Source organism: Sciurus vulgaris (assembly GCF_902686455.1).
Source record: "Sciurus vulgaris genome assembly, chromosome: 17".
Classification (NCBI taxonomy): Eukaryota; Metazoa; Chordata; class Mammalia; order Rodentia; family Sciuridae; genus Sciurus; species Sciurus vulgaris.
The window spans coordinates 34,630,239-34,642,416 of record NC_136478.1 but is presented as its reverse complement, the minus strand read 5'-3'; positions in this window follow the sequence as shown (position 1 = coordinate 34,642,416).

Genomic DNA, 12,178 nt, shown 5'->3' with positions numbered 1-12,178 from the left:
CTGCTGTCCAAATTCATGGGGAAGTCAGAACTGCCCTCAAACACGTCTCCCCCTCAGCTCCATGTCACCATCCGTCACTAAATCCCAAGGAGTTAGCTGCCAGATCTCAGAGACTTGTTCTCCAACCTTGCTGTCACTCTGCTCGACCAGCTGCTTCTGTCCCTAAGTCTGATGGCGGTCACAGTCTCATCCTGGTCTGCATGCTCCCATTCCTGACCCCTTCCGGGCCTTTCTCTCCCTGGCAGTCAGTCTGGCAGCCAGCAAATGTGAAGACAGTTGTCTTTGGCTTTGAATCTTTCCATCTCTCATGGCTCTCAGCATGAAGACCGAAGCCCTCATCTGGGCCCCAGGCATGCAGAATCTGACTCTGCAACTCTCCAGCCTGCTTTTGACCTCCTTTCCTGCTCCTCTTGGGGACAACACTGTCCCTTCCTCAGTCCTTCCAGAGCTCCCACAGAAGATACTTTCCTCCCTGGGGGTTTTGCACACACCACTGCTTCTGCCTGGAATGCTCTCCCCACCCCAAGAGGCTAATTCCCAACTTCGTATCTCAGCTCCAAATCAGATCCCTCGTGGCTGAGTTCCTTACACAGGCATCTCCTTCGCAGCACCGAGACCTCCTGGTAACTGTGCGACTCTGTATGACCACGGGATTGGGTCTGTTAGCCTGAGGCGGGGACTGGACCTTGTCTGTCTAGTCCATGCTGCCATCTCAGAACCGGCAGCAGTGTCTGGCTCAGGGTAGGGCACAAGGCATAGTTTTGTAGATGAGTGAATGGCAGCTTCTAACAACCAAAAAGTGGATTTTTGTCCTGCTCCTTCCTATTAGCTAGAGGTCTTCTACCATGTATCCTGGCCACATGACTGTAGGCAGCACAATCAGAACTTGAAATAGGTCTAGTTGGTCCTGAAGCCCATGTTTTGCATCTCTCTATTCACAGGACCTACCAGCCAGGAAGGTCCTGAGGCTTTCTTCTTTCTGACCAGACACCACCCACATGGGGGGAGAGGACAAACCACAGGGACACCAGAGCTAGGGATTAGGGGAAGGCTACCCAAAAATCCGAGGGAAGAGTCCTTGCACTTTTGACACCCCACATCAACCCTCTCTCTCCCTAATAACTAATATGTATTGAGTACCTACTGTGTCATTGAATGAGCCTCACCACAATCCAGTGGGCATTATTATTATTCTCATTTTTCGGATGAGAAAACTGAGCCCCCCCCCACAAACACACACACACACACACACACACACACACACACACACACACACAAAGTAAATAACCTGCTGGAAATTACACAACTAACAAGAACAGAGCTAGGACACGGCCCCAGAGACCCTGGCCCCGCCACCACTTCCACCCGAGGAACCGGCTGGATTCCACGTCTCCCGCAGTCTGCAGCCCCAGCATGGCAGTCACCCTAGACGGAGGGTGAGCCTGTGATGCCGTCCTCTCTCCAAGGACGTGAAACACTGGGCCTACTGACTGGAGAACGAAAACTGCTGCCTCGCCTGCATCCGGAGGTGGGCTCCCTAAAGGCCTGTCACAATTTCCTGTTCCCTAGCCCTCCACCTCAGAGTCCCCTTCTTCATCCTCCACTCCAGCTTCTGCAGCTGCCCCAGGGCACATGAAGAAATTCCTTTGGTTATGTAAAATAGCCAATTTCTGTCCCTTGCAACCAAAGAGTCCTAAAAGAACTTGAGGACAAGACTCGAATCAGAAGGTCAGGGACAAGGACCCTTGATGTCCCGTGGCAGGTTTACTTACACTTGGAAATTAAGCTGACATTTTAACAAAAAGAGGGCAGCGGTGCCCGTCATGGTGACAACTCAAGGAGGTGGAGGTGGGCAACGGCTCCAAGACCATGCCCAGGGGGTCAGGGTCACACAGCCCAGGGAGGAGGGGTGAGGGGAAGGAGAAGCTCGGCGCTCACACTTAAGGGCAGAAGCAGGCCCACGAAGGGCAAAGGGCAGAAAGGGACCGCAGACAAGGTGGCTCTTGCAGCATGAAGTCGGGTGGGCAGGCTCCCCAGTGGGCACAGATGGTGCGAGGGCTCTTCCTGAGCCACCCTCATAATCCGTGCGGAAGCCGGACAGAAGCACTGTGCTGCGGTGTGCTGCCACCATGAAGGCGGAAAGAGAAGGATGCCGTCACCAACAGCCTCCCAGCATCCTATAGAGAGGTAAGCGTTAGCCACCATGGGCAGGGTCCCCCTTCCTCCTGCAAAGCCAGCAAGGCTAACGGCGCGGCTCAGGTGATCTCTTCAGCATGACACACGAGCATCACCCTTTGTACGATCAGATGTCATTATGGGGACTAGTTAGTCACCCTGCTGCTCTGCCACCTCCACCTCACCCCGAAAACCACACACAGACACAGACGGGCTGACTCAGCAGGGGTCACCACCACCTCCACGCTGCAGCCCAGGCCAGGCATCAGGAGCAACGACTGGCAAAACCGCCTGGACGTCAGAATCACGCGGAGGACTCGAGATGATGCAGAAGCTCCAGGCCCAGGGGCCAGAAGCAACCAGCGCACTTCACAGAGGCTCCCAGGGAGGGGCAGATGAGGGCAGAGGTGGAGCAGGGTGCAGGGCAGATCCCGAAGCGTCATGGTAAGCGGTTTATATTCAATTCTAAATGAGCAGAGAGCCCGTTTGGAGGTGTTAGCAAGGAACTCCCGGGATGGACTCACGTTTCATCAGGATGGCTCTGGAAGGTGAAGAGAGGCAGGGCAGCAAGAAGCCAAGCCAGGACCAGATAGCCGACCGCCTTGTCCAAGGGAGGGATGATGCTGGTCTGCATGGGTTGGCCTTTGGATTCATTTAGGAGGTGAGGTTCATAGGACTTTGCTGATGGATTGGGCAGTGACTACAAGAGAGAAAGAAGAGTCAGGCATGATGACCTCATGTCCTGTGGAGCTACTAGAAGAATGGGGTTGCCAATAACTGAAATGAAAAAGACTTTGACAGGAGCTGACTTGGGGAGAGAAGATCAGGGGCTCTGTGTTCAGCATGTCCACTAGATTACTCTAGAGACAACTGTTAGCCACGCAAGGCAACCTGTGGAGTGAAGAGTTAGGTATGAGTCTGGGGTTGGATGGAGGCTGGGTGGTCCTTGACTTACAGTGTTATCATTCAACTTTAGTTTGGAAATCCCCTCTTCCTCCTACACACACACACACACACACACCACGATTCTTCATGCTTAGATGAAGTGAACTACACTTTCTAACTTTTCCAGGAGAATATGACTTAGGCCAGATCAATCAGACACTTCTCTTAGTAATAGATTTAGAAAGTTGTATGAGATGACTTTGGAACCAACAAGATACCATGAGGATTTTGCAAAGACTTCTGAATTAGAACATTTGAAGCAGAAACAATGAAAGGGTTGGAGCTTCTGCAGCTACACTGTCACTGTGAGGAGTAAAGGTTGCTGAATGTGTATGCTCATGAAAGACAGAAATTGGATATTAGTGGTCAAGTGCTACCTGCAACGATTTTTGTCTCTCATGTTTTCTGTTATATGATCCCCATCAAGTTCTCTTCCAAAAAAGAAAAAGAAAAATTCCAGTTGATTCTGAAGCACCACTTCTGTGGATTGGTGTTTGGAACTTACTGTTCACACACACGTAGAGACATGTTTAAGTGACTCTAGGCCGGCGGCTGGCGTTGGGCCAAGAGGTGGCGCATAATTAGTGTTAACATGGCGTGAACTCTCAAGACCTTGTGCCTGATTGGTTGATGTTTCTTCAGCACTCATGGTCAATAGATGTTCCTCATTCTTGATTGGTACCATGGCGCGTGCTCCAATCGTGCTACTTAATCCTAAGCTGATTGGCTGCCTTAGTGTATATAAGACATTCTCTTCACCTGGGAGGAGGACTAAGAACGCACCTACAGGAAGCACCTCTGATAAGCAGCACCTCTGACGTAGGACGCACCTCTGGACGCACTTCTAAGAAGAAGCAGCAGACCTCTAAGAAGTAGCCTCTCTGAAAGTGTTAGGACCTCTAAAAGCAAGCAAGCTTCCCTTCTTCTATAAACTAGCAAACAAGCAAAAAAGCAACCCAGAAAAAGATAATAGAAGTAGTTCATTCCCAGTACGCCTCCAATAAATTCCCAGGGGATTGTTGCTGCGGGCACGCACGCACATATTCCTACGCTGTTACTACTTAAGCATGGTCTGCAAACTCAAAAGAGGCTTGTTAGAAATGGAAAATCTCAGCCCCAACCCATATTTAAGGAATGAGAATTGCCACCTTTAACAAAGTCTCCAAATGATCTTGTATCTACAAATAAGCATTCGGAGGTCAAAGGAGCTTACACTCCAGAGGAAAAAAAAAGACACTTTTGTGATATAATTAAATTACAATGTCAGGTTGTGTGGGTCTTGGCAAAAATTACCTGGGAGCAACATTAATAGCTACCATTTACTGTGCATATATTACATGAAGCCATCTGCCCAACTTGGGGCTAGCTGACGGCAGCAATGCATAGGCATACCATTGGGCCAAGAGTAGTGATTTGCTCCTATAACCCAGTGACTCAGGAGGCTGAGGCAGGAGGATTACAAGTCAAGGCCAGGTTTGTCAATTTAGTGAGACTTTGTTTCAAAATAAAAAATTAAAAGGCTGAGGATATAGCTCAGTGGTAGAGCATCCCTAGGTCCAGTGGGAGGGAGGGGAGGAGGGAAGAAAGGAGGGAAGGAAGGAAAAATCTGACTGAATGTGTTGGCTTTGCCACAGTTGGGATAAAGCTGTGAGCAGAAAAGAGCCTTCAGATAGTGATCCAAGAGGCACCTCCCAATTTTATAACAAAGATTAAGAGGATCTTTAAATTATTAGGTACACCATTCAGTAAAGTACAAAGTTTTGCTTTTGAACTTCTGTGGAAATTCTAGTTCCCATTTTAATGGGTATCACTAATCCTAATAGAATTAGATAGTGTTGCTTAATTCATCTTAAAAGATAAGGAAACTAATGCTCAGAGATGCTAAGCTCCTTGCCCAAAGTCACACAGCCAGAAAGTCACTAACCTCACATACTTTAGTAGCAGCTGTTCCCAGATAGGGCTACCTTTTCCTACTCCTGCCCCTCCCCCACACTGGCTCCATGCCTGGACAATTATCTCATCTTTTTTTTTCCCTCTAATGATAGAGATTTGTTCTGTAAATACGTAAGACTTAAAGCAGTTCAATAGTCAATATTCATTTTTGCTGGCACAGTGGGGAGAAAAAGTGCTCTTTTCCTCGTGGGAAAGCTAGGCAATAAGAGCATGAGCTCACGGTGGCTAGAGTCCAGTTCCTACACCTGAGGACCTAGAACTAAATCTGGATTTAAAAAGAGGCAGATTTCTGATGACCTGTTTAGGTTCCTGGATCTAGCTATACCTGAATTCAAAACCCTTTGGGCTTGGGGTTTCTAGGAGGCAGTAAATTGTTTTGGGAGGGTGGTGAACAGACAATGTGTTAACAAGGCTGCAGCCATTTATCCCTGATTCTGCCCCCCATCAACACACCATTTTAAAATCTAGATTGTTACCGACTGTGAACAATCAATTGAGATAACTCACTACCTTCCTAGATTGTTGGCCTGTGAACTTCCTCCTCAGTCATTGGTCAGATTGTTATTAACCCACGAACTTTCACCATTCTCCCCCCTCCCCCTCTCCCCCTCTCCCCCTCCCTCCCTGCCCCTCCCCCTCTCCCCCTCTCCCCCTCTCCCACTCTTCCCCTCTCCCCCTCCCTCCCTCTCCCCCTCCCTCCCTCTCTCCCTCTCTCTGTCTTTCGCCCTTAAGGGCAGACACTCTGCTCATCTGCTTAATAAAATCCCTTGTGTGGGTTCCCACGTCCGGAGTGGTTTTCTGGATGCTTTCAGGTGGTATTAAGGTCAGTTGGAGTCGAGTTTCTGTCAATTGAAACCACAAGAGTCCTGATGCGCACAGTGATAAAGCTAGCCTTCCAAACCAGCTTTACTTCAATGCCCAGTCTCTTCTTAATCAGGATCCTCTGATCTTCCACCCCAAAGAGTGAAATCCAAAAGTCGTAAAAATGGAGTTGGATCATGAGAGCTTAGAATGGGAGGGGAGGATTAATACAAGTAGCATAGACCCGTGCCCCAACCCTAGTTTCGAGTCCTTCTCTCTGTGCACCCTTCATCTGGACTGGAGAAGGCAGCCCCATGCCATGTTCTTCTGTAGGACCCAAGAAGCAAGGCCTGTGCTAAGCACGCATGTGGGGTTCATGAAATAAGAATTGTCAACTGAATATTTGACACCCCCAGGCCACCTGAATATTTCTGTGGTGGGTCATTGCTGGCTGAGGACACATCTTTTCAACAGCTCAAGGCTCACTTGGCTGCACTTACGGTCCCCATGGCTGCCTTATCCCATTTCAGGGCAAAACAAGAAGCTGCTGTTTTTCCTACGTGATTCTTCAGCCTTCATTCTCCTCCCTCAGCCCTCATCTCACCGCCCGCCTCTGTTCCAAGCTGAGTTCCAGTTCCAGCAACCACGTCCTGGCTGCTCACACCTCCGCCCCTGACCAAAGTCCCTTTTCTCCTTGTTCTCTTATGCACGCTCGTTTAGTGCAGGATAACTTCAGTAGGAAAAAATCTGTCATTCGCAGCTAACTTCAGTGTTCCTTAGCCCAACGGCATGGAGCATCAAGGTACTCAGAGGTAAAGACGGACATGATAGCAAGAAGGCCATTCCTTAGGCACGTGGCTGAAAGGCCAGCTCCCATCCTCATGGTTGCCAGCACACTTCCCCCGAGTGTGACTGTGGCTTCTGATGGGTGATATCTGATGGGTGATGTGGCTCCTTTAGGCCACAGCTCCTCCCAAGTTCCTGAGGAGACGATGGAGGAACACGATTGACTTGCTGTCTTGCCACTCAGTCACCCGTGCACTTATGATCAAGCCTCTATGACTTCAGGTTCTCTTCCAAACTCTGGGAATCAAGTGAGGCACTGTTGGGGGCTGTGCCATGTTGGCGGCACCGGGATGGCCCCTGATCACATCGGCAGCGAGGAGGTTAACGGACATAGGCACACTCAGGTGATTTTCTCGTCCACACACACAATGTATGCGCATGTGTTCTCGTCTTGCCTAATCTTTGCGTAAGAGGCGTGGCCCTGCTCTCCGCATCCTGGAGGTGATATAAGCGTAGGCAGAGCGAGACAGAGACACAGCAGCCATTAGAAGCAACCAGAGGGAAAAACACAGACAGCAGCCATTAGCAGAAAAGCAGGAGAAGGACACGTGTGCAGCAGTAGCCAGAGAAGACTCGCCACAGCAGCCATTAGCAAAAAAAGCCAGAAGAAAGAACACAGCAGCGAGTAGGGGCAGCGGCGGAAGGCTGGTCGCGGAACGGAGAAAAACCTGTCTTTCTTTCAAAGTTTCTCTCTTAAGCAAAGTTTCTTTCTCTCTGATAAGCGGGGTCTCTCTCTCTCCTCTCAAAGCAAGTAAACCTCATTTCCTCTATAAACAAGCAAGAAAGCAGTGCACCAAAGAGAAAGATAGAAGTGCCTCAGTTTCCACTCTGCCACCCATAAGACCCGTGCAAGTTGTTGCTGCAGGCGGTGACAAATATCCATGGATTTTGGAACCACAAAGAGCCAGCGACGAGGCACAGGATAGATCAGGTCCCTATCACTAAGGAGGATGCAAGTCAGTAAACAAGTCAGCAGATGAATGAGCGTGTTCCAAGGTCATGACCGGCATGCCCCAAGGTCATGACTGCTGGAGGAAAAATAAACCAGGGCAGTGTGATCGAGCTCAGCTGGGAATAGAGGAAGAGTCAATATTAAAGAGTCATCAGGTGGTCTTGCTGAAAAGGTGATTTCTCAGCTCATATTCAAAAGAAGAGAAGGGAAGAGTCACACAACAAATGGAAGATGGAAGAAAATTCCTTGCTCCCATAGGATCTACAGATACAAAGTTTCTGGCACAGAAGAAATCTTGGCGTTTTCTAGCAAATAACGGAAAGCTAGATTGAGCTACCCTGTGTGAGAAGAAGATGAGGTCACAGAGGTCAGCAGGCACCAGATCATGAAGGCCTTGTAGGACGCTGTAAGGGGTTTGGGTTCGCCCCGGGGTGGTTTTAAGTGAAGTAATCATGCAGTTTTATTCACGTTTTGAGAGGCTCACTCTGGCTACTGAAGAGAAAAATGGATCAGAAAGGCCAAGGGAAGACCTGTCACAACCCTGAGAGCTGGCCATCAGATGGCTATTTCTGGGGGCTGGGGTTATATGGCAAGATTCTGATAACAACTTTAAACTGAAAATCAGACATGAAGACCCTAACTGCTACTCAGGGAGTCTAGTATTTCATAGACTTCTAGTTGGCAAAGGACCCTATAGGTCACCTGGTGTCCCTCCCTGGGGAACAGGCTTGCTTCTGTCCTCAGCTTGGATCCCAAATTCTTACGAGAGAGAGAGGCAGGGACACATTTAGGCAATCAAAGAAAACAGCTGAAAACCTCACAGCCTCAGAGCACAACTGTCACTCATACTGATGCAGGAGATGATTTAGGCCCACGTGCTGGAGAACCTGCCAAGTAAGCTCCCACTTGGGATGTGTCAAGAGCCCAGAGGAGAAGGAAGGAAAAGCACCAGACAAGAGGCCACGTGAGGGTGAAGGGTGAGTCGGCACCCAGGGCTCAATTGGTATTGCATGCGTGCCCTCTCCCTCAGCATCTCCAGAATCAGTAAATAATCCATCTACCTGAAATGAACTTCTTCAAGAGGAGAGAGAGCATTCAGAACATTGCTGAGACCTAAATTGACCAACTTTGATCCAGATGAGTTAGTAAAATAGCAGACTTCTCATCAGCTGCATTTTAATACCATATTTGGAGCCACTCAGTCATTATAAAATCATCTGAACTTCTCAGCAAAGTATACATTGGGGAGTTTATTTTTGAGTCTCTCAGAATACAAAGGAGAGTCTTTCTAATACCAGATCTGGGCAGAGCACACAGCTTCCTTTTAAATGAGGAGGAAGAAATGCCCAGTTGCTTCTCCTTTGTTAGTAATTCCCTCTTTGAAAGTTTCCCTGAAAGTGCGCAGTAATTTCTGATGATGGAAGAAAAGGCTCTTGGTGCCTCACCTGAGTAAGCAGGTTGCTGCTGGCTAGCAGAGCATTCCTGAGAACTCTTTGTTAGGTGAACTCCCAGCTGGACACTGAGGCTAAGGAATGGAGGGGATTTGGGAAATTCTTGATTTCTTTAGAGGAAACCAGCTGAGCCCACTCCACCTCCAAGATCTGCAGCAGAACCCAAAGCTGTGAAGGATTTTCAGAGTTCAGTCTGCTTTCAGCTGGAACAAAACCCAGAGACCCTTTCTCTGCCACGAGCAAGGACTTAACAGCCTCTTTGTTGGTTAAGGACCTGTGTGGCTACAGTTTACACCTGACAACCTGCTGGCTTCACCAGCTCATTGCCACCATTGGATCTTTGTCACTTCCTACTATCATTAAGAGCTTTGATACCTACACAGAGCCACAGACTGAACAACTTGATCCTGGACTTAGTGAAAATACCAGTCACCCACTACTGAACCACATTAGAGAGTGGATGGGAGGGGAGGGTGTCCCTGTCCTTTAAGGAAAATAAAATATGGTCCCTGCCCTCTGAGGTGCTCACAGTATATTGGGCAGGGGGTGGGGCAAGTAGCTTGCAAAGACAACTTGTACTATAGGGTCAACTCCAGACAACAAATTCAAGCAATTCTGTACTAGAATCAATGTGGCTGTTTGGGGGCATAGTGAGGATTTAGAAAGGAGAACAATTCCAAGCCTACACTCCAGAATATCACAATCCAGTGAGTCCCATACATAAAATACCATTCATTCAAGAAGTACTCTTAATGCTGACTGTATTCTAGACACTGTGCCAGGCACCTAGAATATAATTGTAAGCAAGGGAGATAATGGTAGACTACTTCATGGAATTCGGTTTGGTGGGTCAAGCAGACGCACACACAGTGCAACGAGTAGTCCTCCATCTATCCACCCACTCACTCACATGTTCATTTGTATATTCCAGGAGCATTTAAAGGACATGGGACACTATCAGGCCCTGGGCACACCCAGCAGGGGATGCACAGTCCAGGGTCCAGTCCCCATGGAGTTTAGCATCCAGAAGAATTGTGGTCAGAGTGTGTCCTGATGGGAGAATGCAGGTGCAGCAGAGGGTGTGGCCCTGATGGGTGGGGGTCAGAGAGGGCTTTGCAGATGAAGTGGAGCTCAAGCAGAAGCAGGTTGGAGCCTGCCCAGATCAGGAGGGAGTCTATCCCTGCTCCCTTCCTCTGTATCCCTTTCCTATATTGCTTGAAGGTAATCAAAGAGGTTCTTAAGCTTAGGCTCTGGGCTGTGGCTGCTCAACTGGAGACCTTTCTCTATATCCTGAAGTACCCCTTGGTGGACCGCAGGTCCTCACTGCTGCAGAAGCACAGGCAGCCTCATCTGTGCACAGTGCAACATTTTCTCAGTGAGAAGATGGAAAACCAAATCTGAACACCATCCCATATGTCTAATTTTGCCCTCTTCCTTACTGTCTCTGCTTGCTGCCCTCTTAGGGTCACAGCTGGGACTTCCTGGGGATACACTGGGCTCAGAGCAAAATGAAGAAGAGATGAGAGTCAGTGCCAGTGTCCAGGAATGCTTCCCCATCTGCCCAAGGGTCAGGGAGTACTTCCATGTCAGTGCTCCTGTTAGCTATATGGGCGGCGTGGGGCGCGGGGTTTAGGACAGGAGAGACAGAGGTCTGGGAAATTCCCAACAGGACATTTTCAGTGACTGTGTTCATATCCTGCAGTTGTGCCAGGCACAATTTGGTTTAGCTCATGACACCATCACAGGACACTTACTCTGTGCCCAGCACCATGGCAGTCACTGAGCCAAGCGAGATGAGGAGGACACGGTTACTGCCTGGAGGGGAATACCCTATAAAGGGACACAGGCGTGCAAACAGTGCTCACACACCAGCCACGGAGAATATTTGTGGCCCAGTGGGCAACACAAATACAAGCACGGGGTGTCCTGGACAGATATTTAGGGGTGAAGCCTCCTGCTCTGATTGGTGGTAGGAGGAGCAGAGATGGGATAAGTCTTCCGTTAAAGAAAGAACACAGGATCCATTCACTGAAAGAACGCATTCACCATTCACCGAATTCACTCCTGTGTCCCTCTGCCTCCCTGGTTTCAGCTTTCCCATCTGATCAGTGTGGGGATCCACCCAGATGTTCACTTTATGTCCTGCTCCTGTGCCAGTTGTTATATGCCAGATGTCTATTGTGCTTTATTGTTGCTACCATTCATTCAGTGCCTACTATGTGCAAATACCTTTCAGCATAGTCTTCACAACAGTTCATAGCTATCCTGTCCTGAGGACCTTACTGTCCCCACTTGAAATCTGAGTAAACTGAGGTTCAGAGAGTGTGTTTGTATTTTCAAGGAAGGGCCCTACACGAAGAGATCAAGAAACCCTTGTAAACGCTCCCCTGGGGAACCTTTTTACCCTCCATCGAATTAGATTAAAGGGACATGTGCCTGGAAGTTCCTCTGGGCTTGACCTTCGGTTCCAGGAGCCCGCCTTCCCCAGAGTCGGTAAGCGGTTCCGCTGTTTCGTTTGCATACTTGGTGGGAGTGGCAAGAACTTGACTGAGTACCTTCTGGGAGGTGGGTGGCTGACTGCGCCAGCGAAGGCTTAGACTCCAAGCGCGTGGATCAGAGAAGACCCCCTAGAAGAGACCCTGGACGTCTTCTAGCCTACTCCTCGCATTTATGAGCTGAGAAAAACAAGGTACGGATTGGGGAAAAAAGTAGACACGTAAAGTCACCGACTGCGTGCAGCAGGCACAGCGGCATCTCGGGGTCTCTCGCCTACCACTCGGTCTGCCGGACCCTTAGACCTACCCTGACCCTCGCTGGAGAGTCGGGCCCGTTCCCTCCGCCCGACACTCTCCCCCATCGCCACCCCATTAAGGTAACAATTAGGAAACGAAGTGAGGCTCCCTCTCCATCTGGGTAATTATGTTCTCATTAGGAGCCCATCCGCGCGGGCTGTGAGCATTAGCGTTCCAGCGCAGCTTGGGAGGCGCGCTCCCAGCTCTGCTGATGCGGGAAGCAGCGGCGGGCGAGCGGGCGAGCCCGGCAGCCGCAGCAGGAC